This window comes from Lonchura striata, chromosome 5 (assembly GCF_050655825.1).
Source record: "Lonchura striata isolate lonStrDom1 chromosome 5, ASM5065582v1, whole genome shotgun sequence".
Taxonomy (NCBI): domain Eukaryota; kingdom Metazoa; phylum Chordata; class Aves; order Passeriformes; family Estrildidae; genus Lonchura; species Lonchura striata.
The window spans coordinates 45,979,609-45,992,226 of record NC_140707.1 but is presented as its reverse complement, the minus strand read 5'-3'; the positions used below and the strand labels follow the sequence as shown (position 1 = coordinate 45,992,226).

The 12,618-nt window shown below is 34.8% G+C and overlaps 1 protein-coding gene and 1 long non-coding RNA gene across 38 annotated transcripts in view; one reads left to right on the top strand and one right to left on the bottom strand.

Moving 5' to 3' along the window:
• Nucleotides 1–12,618, top strand: part of LOC116183733 (uncharacterized) — a 189,577-nt gene that overhangs the window by 71,728 nt on the left and 105,231 nt on the right. For 30 of the 37 annotated variants that reach the window (XR_014955651.1, XR_014955649.1, XR_014955646.1 and 27 more), the window contains exon 2: nucleotides 3,987–4,577. The exons of 4 other annotated variants lie outside the window; for them this stretch is intronic. The gene's annotated coding sequence lies outside the window, so the exon portion shown is untranslated. The remainder of the gene's footprint in view (nucleotides 1–3,986; nucleotides 4,578–12,618) is intronic. 3 more of the 37 variants (XR_014955635.1, XR_014955639.1, XR_014955632.1) reach the window with 2 other exon arrangements.
• LOC110475291 (uncharacterized) overlaps nucleotides 10,612–12,618 on the bottom strand; it is a 90,097-nt gene continuing 88,090 nt past the window's right edge. The window contains exon 4 of the long non-coding RNA XR_002466249.3: nucleotides 10,612–11,195. This is a non-coding gene — a long non-coding RNA (uncharacterized LOC110475291). The remainder of the gene's footprint in view (nucleotides 11,196–12,618) is intronic.

Sequence of the window (12,618 nt, the reverse complement as noted above, 5' to 3'; positions counted from 1 at the left end):
TAGAGATATTCTGGTGAAGCAAAATAAACTAACTTGTTAGCTGGCATTGTTTTACTGAAGAATCTTTTAATCTTAAATATACACTTAAAAGAGAATGGAAGGATTTTTATAAAGTGGAGGAAATAAAATATTTACTATGAAAATTCAACAGTGTTGGACTTTTGTGCCCCAAGTTTAATACTTGTTTGTACTTTTTGTTTTTGCAGTAGAAAATAATTTTGAGTTTTGTTTTGTTTTGTTTTCTTGGTTTTACTTGAATTTCTTTCCAGTAAACTAGTGTAACCCATGGTGGTGCTCTCAGTGAGAATCAAACTTTCAGAAACCATGATTTTATGCTCGAAATCTCTTTTCATGGGGAAAGAGAAAATGCACCTGAGGTACACATATGCATAGGTATCTAAAAAGCCAAAAAGTCTTTAGGTAAGTGAAATTTAAGAATTGAATAATAGTTAGTCCAGATGGAGCCATTACAATAAAGATAGCTCAAATTGTACACATGCGCTTTCTATCCTGTTCCTGATGTCATACTCACCTTTCCGCTGCTCCTCTGGTCCTAATGTCAGTGTTTTTATTCTAGTAAGGAGGTTAACAATGAGTTGTCGGCACTTGAAGTCCATCACTGAGGTGTGATGTTCATGGTAATGATTTCTTCTTCACTCAAGGATGCAGTTGTTTTTAGATTTTAGCTAATATGCTTGTACATCTTGGTTCTTTGTTCATCTGCAGATTCATGCTAATCACAATTTACCACACTTGGTACTTTTTATGTATTTTAGATAGTATTTCTTTGTATTCTGAGCTACTACAAAGCTTAGTTTTGGCCATATCTAGGTCTGCATTTCTTTAATGGAGTACTGTGGAATTGTTTACAGCTGTGCAGCCTCCAGAGCCAATCTGTGCCCTTTTTTTTTTTGTCCCATTCTCCTCCATATCACATTCTTTGTCTTTGCCTCTTAAGACCTCTGCATGGCAGGCTTGTATTTCCTATGTTACATTATTATGCTAGGTTTGTAAAGCTATGGTGATATCATACAAAAATAAAAAAAAATTAAACAAATTAGCTATAGTGAACAGATAATTAAAAATACTGGTAAAGCAACTATCTTGGAGCAACCCCAGATGACAGCTAAATACCTTGTATCTGCTTGCTCCCTACTCTTTTTCCCACACCTCACATTAAACCCATGGGTTGAAGTAAGAATAATTTAATTATTGAAATATATATTAATAGACATCTGAAATAAAGTAAAATATTATAGTAAAAATGATAATGAAAAGAAGAGGAAGAGAGAGGAGTAAAATTCAAGAAAAAGTAATGCACAATAAAATTGCTCACCACCCACTGGCCAATGCTGACCCTGTCCCAAAGCAGTGATCAGCACTTCTTGGCCAGTTTTCCCCAGTTTATATGGTGGGCTTAATCTGTGGTGTGGAATATCCCTTTAGCCAGTTTGGCTTGAGCTGTCCTGGTTATGGTCCCTCCCAGTTTCGTGTGCACCTCCTCAACTGACAGAGCATGGGAAACTGAAAAGTCCTTGACTTTAGGTAAACATTGCTTAACAACTAAATCATCAGTGTGTTATCAACATCATTCTCATACTGAATCCAAATAACAGCGTTGTATCAGATGCTAAGAAGAAATTAGTTCTACCCCCAGTGAAACCAGGACACCAAGCAAAAGAAAACCTGCAGAAAGGTCAGTAAATCTTGGACAGAGTAAGCCTGGCAAACTTCTGTCCTGAGGGAGTGCAAATTCAGTACAAATCTTATGGCTTGCTACTAACAGTGACAATGGTGTATTCCAGAGCTATATGGCTGTAGGAGAACAGGTGGCACTGAGCAGATTTCCTGCACTGATATTCCCTAATGTTGAGGCTGTAATCTTTTGTATTTGATTAGTTTAAGCCAGCTTTCTGACAAACGACTTCACAGCTGATGACCTGATACAGTCAGAACTTAAATAATACAGGAAAAAATGTTGTGGCAGAAAGACAATGATAAAAGATGTCTCCACAGAGAGTGTTCTCACTTTATGTGAAAACCAGGTGTTTTCATCTTCAGTCATGGGGGAGAGTCCTCCAAAGCAGGTGTAGAAGTCATCTATGTTTACTCAATCACAAGGGCAAATTTTAAAATGAAAGATGAAACCTTCCACTTAGGGGAAATAAAGTTCAGGTGCAGTGCTCAGTAATTCTCTGCAATTTAAGTTACACTGAATATTTGCAGCTATTGGGACAAAGGAAACACTTATTTTGATTTACGATCACTTTGATTTTTAATATGTGTGTCAAAGTCTGATCCTCATGATCAGCTTACTTGCTTTCAGCTCAAGACCTGTGGAGAAAGATAACAAAGTAATATGTCACCTTCACACTTTGGTAAAAAAAGCTGGAATGGAAAATAAAGAAGGGACAGTCAGGGCTCTATAAGCAAAGATCTTATTTATGCTGGAGCAGAGATGCCTTTATTCTGATGCTTGCTCCTAACACATATGTTTTGTTACATAGGAAATGTACCTTGAGACCTTAGTTTTTATTCTTCCACCACTAACCACTAGGCTAAATGTTACGCTGCAGAAACACATTTGTCTTTCTCTTGTTTCTATCCATCACCATGATACAAGAAATCTGTATGTATTTTTTGGCGTAGTGTCAGTCGGGAGGGATAAGGGGATGGTCAGTCTTTTTTGCAAAAGTGAACTCTATAACCTAGGGACAGCCTTCCCATGGAAATGAGAAATGTGGCTGTAAGATATTTTCCCCAGGGCTCAAGGGAGCAGTGGAGTAATTTTCCCCCTTTCTAAACAAGCACTCTACCATATTATTGTTTTGTAAAGGTTGACATAATATCCAGATAAGTTTTAAACAAAATCCCAAATAAACATGATTTGTGTCTGGTGTTAGTATTTTTTAAGAAAGCTCTTGGAACATGTACAAGATGAGACCTTTCAAAGAGTTTAGTTGAAAGAAATCTAGTTACTGACCTGTAAGTTGACTTATATCTGCTGGTCAAATTATAGCAATTTTGTTCCCAACTAAAAATCCAAAATAACATGTTTTGCAAAAAAGAACAGTTTTTAAAAAAGACTGAAGTCTTAAAGTAGACTGAGTTTGCAGAGTAAAGTATTATATCCCACTATGCAAAGCACCTATTAATCTTAAAGATTGTTATCATCATGCAATACAAAATCAGGCAGACATTACAAGCAGCCAGGCAAATGCAAAATATCAGATTAGATGCTTTCTAGCCACTTTTATTCCCTGTTATGGATAGTTACATGAAGAAAGGGAAAGAATTACAGTAAAAAAGTCTGTTCTAGCAGAAAAAGGCTGCAGTGTGTCCCACTGCATTGCAGGTTACCCAAAGGGAAGATCATGCAACTTCCTTGGGCAAAAAATCACCTACTAAGCTCTTTTGTTGAGAGGAAAGGGTAGTAGCTGTTGATTCAGTCAATGTGGGAAAGGGCAAATGCAGACTGATCATCAAGCTAAGAAGAAACTGTGAATTGTAGAGAATGTTTTTTAGGAACCATGAAAACTAGCCTTTAAAAAGCACCTTGAGAAAAATGAGATTATCCTTCTCAAAATGAGAGAATGTGGAGATGTCTTTATTTCCTTTGCTTTGCATATGAAATGCTCAATCAATAAATAATAAGTCTTCTTTTTTTTTATTCCAGGAAATGTACTTATCTTCCTCTTGTTGAAAGATAAAAATAGCTAAATAATAATGTAGTATAAAAGCTGTTTTTTTTGTAATTTTTTGTAATTAAAACTAAAAAGATGATTGCCTTGTACTTCAGATGAGATTGTAAGACTGAGAGAATAACATGACAAAGGTATCCAACAATTGAAGTCTGGGCAGTTGTATTTTACACTACACTGGTACTTCTGAACATGAAGGAAGTATAATTGTGTGTTACAGTGCAACAACTACATTAAGTGTTGGAGTTCTTTTCCATAGCTCTTAAATTCACTCTTCTCTTTCAGAAAACTACTAAGTGCTAAGACAAGATAGGCTGTGTTTCTGTGGCTGATTTGAAGAGGGATATGTACCTAAGAGTAAGATTTTATTTCCTTGCTTGACTGTCGTTATTACATCCATGAATTAAAAATAATATTTCAAGCACAGTTATTATTTATATAATCCTACTACATTGCTATTTTCTAAAAGCAGAAATGTTGCATGAACATGCACACACTTATCCATTTGAAATTAACTTTATTTTACCAGAAAAACATTCAGAGAGGGTCAATTCTTTATAAAGGGTAAACCCCCAAATTCTTACTAGTGGATTAACAGCAGTATTTATAGACATTAAGGTGCAGTTATTCAATAGTATCCAGTTACCTAATTCTATTAATCTCAGCAAGCACACATTTACATTTCTGGCATATAAAATACTTCTGTAAATCTTTCTCCTGATTTATAACTTAAATATGTATTGTCACTTTCCACATGTACAATATTTCTGATTTTTCTTCTTTCTGTATTTGGGATTATCACATGCCTTCCCTTTGGGTTACAAGTATGGAAGCAAAGAACAAAGAATTGTTGAAGTGTCTTTGGAAGAATGCCAGGTCAGTGAACCACAGATATTAAAAGCAGAGAAAAAAGTCAATTGTGTCATCTAGTCTGACCTTTGCTTTCTGCAGGGTTACTCATACAACATACTTACTAACCTCTAAATCTAACCTTTTTTTGATGGTTTCTAATTCTAAATTGGTAAAGGTGGGACATGCAATACTTCCAACTTGAATATCAGTAAGGAGGAAGGATAGGGATTGTAAAACACATGGATATCCAGACTCTAACTATTAAGGAGTTTTTCAATCTCAGTTAAACTGTTTTCTCCTTAGGTATAAAAGTGTCTTAGAATTTTCATCCTTAGGTAGTCTGATTTACAGGCTTAAGACCAGAAAAGCATTATGATAAACTCTTACTCTGACCTTATGAGTAATACAGGTCGTAGAATTTCACCCAGTAATTCATTCAGTGCAGAGAATTATTCTTTACATCTATAGAAGTTAATCTCTTTCCTTCATTAATTTTGAAGAAAGTATTAATAGATTGAGATCTTACTCTTCCCTGTTTGACAGCCTTTGCTTATCAACACAACTTAAAATTAGGTGGTCTTTCATAGAGTTTTATTTTCTTACCTTTATATTGTCTGTGAGCGGTCTTCAGAAATTGCTAGATTTGTCTATAAATAATAATAAAGACAATATAATAAATTAAAAGACTTACTTCAGGAAATGTACTTATCTTCCTATGGTTGAAACACAAAAATAGATAAATAATAATGTAGTATAAAAGCTGAATTTTTGTAGTTTAAAAAAGGACATGACAGAATTCAAAATCAATGAGAAATAGATATAATTCCACAGAACCAATATGTCAATGATGTGAAATTTTAAATAATAAATTATTCATATCCAGGAAATCTCAAAGGGTCAGTGAAAAGCCATGTAAAATAATTACATAATCCTCTCTTTGAGAAAAAAAACAACAATAATCCAAAAACCATCAGGAAAAAACAGAGGATGATGATTTTAACATCTTTTGTCTAATCAATACCTTACATGTTTCAATTTTAATTCACCATACAGGTTAGTATATGAGAAATTATTTTCATGTTACATATTTTCAATTTATTATAAATATTATTCTTTATTCATATTGTTATCTGTGCAGTTGCTACCCTACAAGACTCAGTTTTCTTTACTTGGTGCTCTCTGTACTCACTCAATTAATCAAGCTTCCAAGGGAGAGTAGAAACTTGACATAAGACAAATGTTTATAGACAGATCCGATAGATAGGCTATATTACAGTTTCTAGGACACCATGTATATGGATTTAAATAAAGTTTCTTGAAGTGAGACTGTTATGATTTTTATAGTTTTTTCCAAGCCCATGTTATTTTCAGAGAGTTAGATTTATTTAAAAGGCAAATACACAGACAGAGATAAAGCTCCATATCTCTAAGATTTATTCCTAATGACTAATCTTAATAAGTAAATAACAACTGATTTTCACAAATTTGGGCAACAGAATCTTTGACAGTACAGAACTTTGAATTACCTTTATAATTTTTATAACATTAAAAAAATTAGTTCTAATCTAAACAAGAAATTACAATTGTTACAATAAATCATTATAGTAGTTTATAACAGTCTCTGCAGGAGACAGTATGAGTGTGGTATTTCTGTAAGAAAACGTCCCTGTTTTTACTTTGAGTGCATACTCAAGAGCCCATAATGAGTCCTTGGAGATAGTACTAATATGTAACTTAGTGAAGAAATTAATTAAATCTGCTGAGTTTTTTTTTTTTTTTAAATAGTTGAATGCACAGATTTGTGAATAAATGGTTTCACAGGTTTAAATTTCACCTATCCAGATAACTGCTGCACTTGATATTTTCTAACTACTGCAAGCACAAAAATAGTATCCACCATGGAAATGACCTGAAATTAATAACATACCTTGGTTCCCATGCTGGAAAGCCACCCAGAATGTGATTGAAGGCTGAAACACAGACTATTTTGTGGAAATATGTTTTTTGAGTAGCTACTTGCACACATGTCTGGTACAAACCTATAAAAACAAGATTTAACTATCCTTACTTAATATTACAATTTATCTCATATTCATGCATCTCCTTTCAACCATATACATTTTTTTTTCTATCACAAGTGTCCCATCTGTCAAACATCATAGCTCCTTTTGTTTTTTTTATTTTTGCCTCTCTACACACAGCTCTTTTCATACTTCATACAGCTCCTTTCATACTGCTAGTAATTGAAAAATATTCAGTTGGAAGAAGAGATGAAAGTCAAGTCATGTTCTGCTGGGGATCAAGTGTGCACTGTAAATCTGGAAAACTTGGAAGAGCATAGCAAAGGCTGTGGTGTTTAATACATGGTTGTATTCCTTTAATTCTGCTTTTTTGGAGAAGAATAGAACTGGTCCTCACTGGAGTGTGATAGATTAGATAAAATATAGAATTAGATGTTGATAGTTCTTCTGGAAAGTGATTTTACTTGTATCTGCAATATATGCCAGCAGCAGAAGAACCACAAGTATGTCAGGGATGATATGCAGTTGGTGATTTCCCAACCAATTCACAGCACTGACTGCTCTGTAGCATCCACGATGACTCAGAGCAGTGTTTGGAGGTTCTGCCATCAGATGGTGATAAAACGTGAAGAAGAAAAGGGAAAAAGACCCAGGAGATCTGATTGAAAGAATGCAGCCATTCTGTTGTCTTCCAAACCCATTCTCTCACGTGCTGTGGGACATGTGCATTTTGACAATGGCAGTGTGAGAACTGCATAGAGTTTAACTTTGCAACACCTGCCTCTTGGAGCCTTTGAAATATCATTGCAGACTCTGTTGAAGACCTATAGTAAGAATATTCAAAAAGATGAAGGGAGTGGTGGAGCTGGAAGGGGAACAGGGCAGTGGAAGGAACTTGGGGTTGAAAAAAACCCAGTGAATTCAAGCTGTAGGGATTAGTAAAGTGTGGAATAGTTTAGGATAAGGAAATTAGGGAAAGTGGGTAGAAGAGAGTTGATTAAAGACTTGGATGCTTTGTACACAGAGGGCTGGAAAAGCTTTTGAAGTTTGTCTCTTGCTATTTGCAACATGCGTCACTTGCTTGGCAAATTATTTAGCACAATATGTAATGTTTGCAGTGTTATCAAATTACAGTCCCACATTCCTTTATTTTCTTTATTTTTGCATTCATATGCATTTTTAATGGAAGCTTGTTAGAGTTTGTGCCTTTCAGTGTCTGATGAGCATTTTCTACTTCTTTGGCTCATTTTGTTCTCATATTTGCTTAATCTAATATTTTTTATGCATTATAAATCACTTTGGATTATATGCTTATTAGTAATATTTTCTAAGACATTTGAATCATATTTTGGTTGTTATTTATTATCTGTTATAAGCATCCAGTTTGCATAAACAAATGCAATTTTTCTATCAGTAGCGCTAATATTCAGATCTAGAGTTTCAGATAACAGTCTTCTAAAATGCCCACAGGATTTAAAAAAAAAAAAAGCCTTTGTGAGTTTTACATTTTGGCTGACACCCAGGCTAACAGTGTCAAAGAAACAAAGAGAGTTTTACTATATTTGAGTTTTATATTGTGGTAGATACAATTGCATAATTTCCTAGACATTTCTGCATAATGGTGCCGTAATTCATGCTGTTAAAATTTGCTGTTGAGTTTAGCCATCATTATAACTAAATTCTCTTGCAGACTATAACAGCAGGAAACACTGGTTCAATGTATTAGTCACAACAAATTAAATTAGCAAAAAGTTACCAAGATTCTGAGATAGTAAATATACAGCACAATAAGTTTCAGTTTCTGCTGATCTGAGGCTATTCCTTATGGTGTTGGAGAACTAAGGTCTGAAGGTGTATTTGAGTAAGCAGTGGCCAGGTAACCCTTTGAGTTCTGCTCACTTGTTACCTAGCTCCCAGCAGGATAGTATTGAGCTCCCAGCTGGATAGGAGACAAACATCTAGGAATTAGGAAGGAAGGAAGGAAAGGAAGGAAGGAAGGAAGGAAGGAAGGAAGGAAGGAAGGAAGGAAGGAAGGAAGGAAGGGAAAGAAAGAAAGAAACTGAAAGAAAGAAAGAAAGAAAGAAAGAAAGAAAGAAAGAAAGAAAGAAAGAAAAAGAAAGAAAGAAAGAAAATGAAAAAATAAGAGTAAAAAGGTAAATAGCCACTACCCATGTGTTCAGCAATGAAACTTGGTTGTTGCAATTTAACTGTGTCTGGTGGTCAAGGTGATGGTACCAGTTTTGCTAAAGTAATGGTCACAGTCTTGATCTGTTCCCGGTGGGGAAAGCCCATAAAACACAAAGTCCAGAGTGTTATTATTATATTCAGGCTCCGTGGGAATGCCCAAGTGCCTTCCCTGCTTGGGAAGTTTCATGCTGAATGATGTAATGCTGTGGATTACAGGACACTTTGGGAGTCTTTAATAGTTGATGTCACTGTCTAAGATGTTACAGCTGCCTTTATATCAGCATCTTCAGTCAATTGTGTCTCCTCAGGAGCAATGAAAGCCTTCAGGCCTACAGGTGGATATCCTTGTACTTCCCCAGAGGGCTGTTTTCATAGCTGAGTCACTGGTTTAAGGACTTTGGTATAAAAACACTATCTCACATCACAGGATTTGCCTTTTATCAGTCTCTTTCCTTGTCTTGTTCAACACCTAGCTGTAGCCACTGGTGATGGGTGTGTTTGAATCTATAAGCATTAACATTCCTCACAATGTGCTACTGAACATCTTTAAAAGCTGATCTTCCAAAATGGACACAAAAAGTCAGTAGCAATTTTGTCCAGAGAGTCTCGCAAGACAGTTTAATTTCCCTTGTTAAGGTATCCGACAGTCTTCACAGTATTTTCCCTTAAATTAAGCCTGACTTTAAGTTTTTTTCCCAGTTTAATTCCAGCATTATTAATCTATTCTAAATAATATCTCTGCCTTCCTTGTTCTTCCGAGCAGCTAGATAATAATTGCCTGTTTCACTTCACTAGTATTGAGGGATTCCACTGGTGCAAACATATAGAGTGTATTATTAGTCCAATTTTATTTTATCATCATTACAATGAATTAAAAGGAATTATAAAATTCTAAGCTTGGAAAGCAGAATTAGACCTGTAATTGCATTCACATCAGAAGCTAAATTTCCTTTAATCATTTTTACTTTTATCTAAAATTCTTGTAGAAAACTCTTTGCAGAGGTATGTTACCTACGTTTCTCCAACATATTTCAGGCTGTAGCAGGTTCCATATAAAAGTAAAGTGTTAAAGAAATCACAGTTGGAAAAAGAGTGTTTTGCTTCCAGAGCTGCTGAGATGTAGGCTTTGTGCACAGCTGTAGACTTTTCTTGGGTATTTAAGACACGGTAGAACTTTGACCTTGTCAAACTAGGCAAAAGACAGTGGATAAATTGGAGGCTTCTGTTGGTTTTGGAGAGCCTACAGGGTAGTCATGGACTTTCTTCTAACCTTCACAACCATTTGGTGACAAGAAACGTGCCACATGTTCTATCCAGAGATGTCAGTGGGAATTCAACATTTTGATACTAAGCTGGAGTGTTAAAATACAATGGGAAACTTGAGTTAATGCAACACTGGGGATCAGTTCCAGCGGAGTTTCTTTCTCCATAAAAAAATGGAAAGTTTTTTTTTGACAGAAAGGAGTCACTTATCCTTTACTGAATGATTTTAGTTCTTGTGATGACAGATATGTGTGTGAGAGTTTATGTTGAGAAAAGATTTTTTTTTTCTATAAAGTGGATGTAAGCCTAATTTTAATTGCATGTTTTCTTTTTTATTTTAGTTATAGAAAAATACCCTCTAATCTTTGACATGATTCCAGCAGGAAGAGTTAACAAATTTAGCTCGTACTGAAAAATCCCTATATACAGACAATGAGGAGAGAAAGATTCTTATCAGTTTCTGAAACTAGATTTTTCTTTGTTTCTTTTATATATCGACAAATTATGCTATCAGAGTGAAGGAATGGTTTGAGATTTATTAGATTTTCAGAAAATTAAATATATGAATTAGATAGGAGTGATATATCTCACTGTCAAATAATGGTCTGTGATAGTGAATATATACTGGATTTTCACAGCTCTATTATTAAGTGATGTCTCCAAACAGTAATTGGAAATGTTTTTCATGGAAGATAAAATCCTAGCTGAAACTTGATTTCTTTCTTGACCTTTAAAAATATTATTGCATGGTAAATGTATGTTTCCATCAAGTCAAAGATCACAGGGAATGTAAGTATTATATTTAGTGTATTGTATATTAATGTATATAGCTATGTATACATATATAACACCAACATATGCTCTGCACTAAAAAAAAAAAAATCCTAAATTTTCTTTTATGTCATATTCCCTAAATACTTTTTCAAGGGATCTTTGTAATGATTCATTTATACCACATGACATACTGACAGATGTCAGAATCTAGAATAGGTGAATGCTCCTATGACTCTCTCCAGTCATAATTATTAATACGTACTTTTCTGCCTCTCTGAGTGAAAAGGCTTGTGGGACAAATGAGATTTGGACTTTGGGAGACAATTCTTCTGTTAGCAAAAGTCCAGGTAGCTTGAAGAGAGAGCTCTTGATGATTTGAAGTTTGTTGTCTAGCAACCTGTGTGGCACAGTCATCAGTCAGCTTCTGGAGATCTACAGGAAACTCTTGAAGTTATACAATACATTTTGAATAGGCTTCAGATTCTGAGGTCTGAAGTACTTCAAATATCAAAAATAATTTTGGCAAAACACTCTCCAACTTTTCAAAGGATCAAATATTCCCAAATCTATTAAAAATGAAATTCATCCCATAAATGTCCCCTTTTACTTTCCTCACCCTCCCAAGATTTCTTTTTACCTGAAAATAACTGCTAAAAAGTACCTGGAATTCTAATTTTCATATCTTACAATTTGAGACACCACTGATGATTATTTTATTACACTATAAATGAAATCTATTAACTCTGATATGAGTCAGCTCTCATAAATTATGAAAATAATTTTTCCAAGATTGTGATTTTGCTGTAAATCAGACCAAAGAATTTCTGAAACCTTGTTCCCGCCCCCCCCCTCCCCCTTTTTTTTTTTTTTTTTTTTTTTTTTTTGCCTGGAATATTTGTTTCTAAATAGTTTGGTTTCCAAGCTAGGTTAGGAGTACGTTTAGAATTTTTTGCCATATGTAATTGATGTGATACTAAAGAATAAAAAAGATGTGCATCCTCAGCTACATCAGAAGACTTTGAAACTGTCAAAAAAATATTTCTTTTTCTAACACTTAGGGGATATTTCTTTAAATCTAGAAATATATGAGATTTAATGTATAGATTCTGACATGCCAATATGGCTCTTGCCAACAGGACTGCAAAATCTTCTTGCTATTCCTGAACTTTCCTAGCACCTTACTACTAAGACAGGTCTAACCAAATGAGGTATAAAATATATGGTTCAATGATTTGCCTAAGAGAAAGGCAAACCTGCTGAGTACAGTTGCTAGGAAATGGGTGTAGTGTGAGCAGTCTTGCACATCTTATCTCCCTCCCTTTCCTCCTTCCTTTTTACATGTCTAGATGTAAAAATATTTCATGTTTTCTCTTTTGTTCTGATATCTACCAGTCTGAGCTGTGGCTCTCGAATGTGGATATGAGAGTTCTTTATTTTCGTAAGGAATTATACCATCCTCCTCAGTCCATTAGTAATCCTGCCTGCCTGTCTCTAAGCAATCCCTAGTATATGACTCTTAAAATGTTAGAAGTGTAACATGAAGTCTCAGTGTGATAAAATTAAAACTTTTGGTGCATTTTCACAAGAGTACCTTTGAGGACTGCTCTGTTGGAGCAGTTCCTTCTAGCAGACAATAATTACAAAGAGCAGGAGGAACCACTAGCAAGAATTTGTAACATTGAGACTGCTCAACATATGCTAAAAACATATCACGTTTCAAGATATTCAAAGAATAATGTACAGGTATCCATTGAAGCACAAGCCGATACCTAGATGAAATTCTTCCCAGGCAAGAGCCCTTGCACCTGGCATAGAGAGTA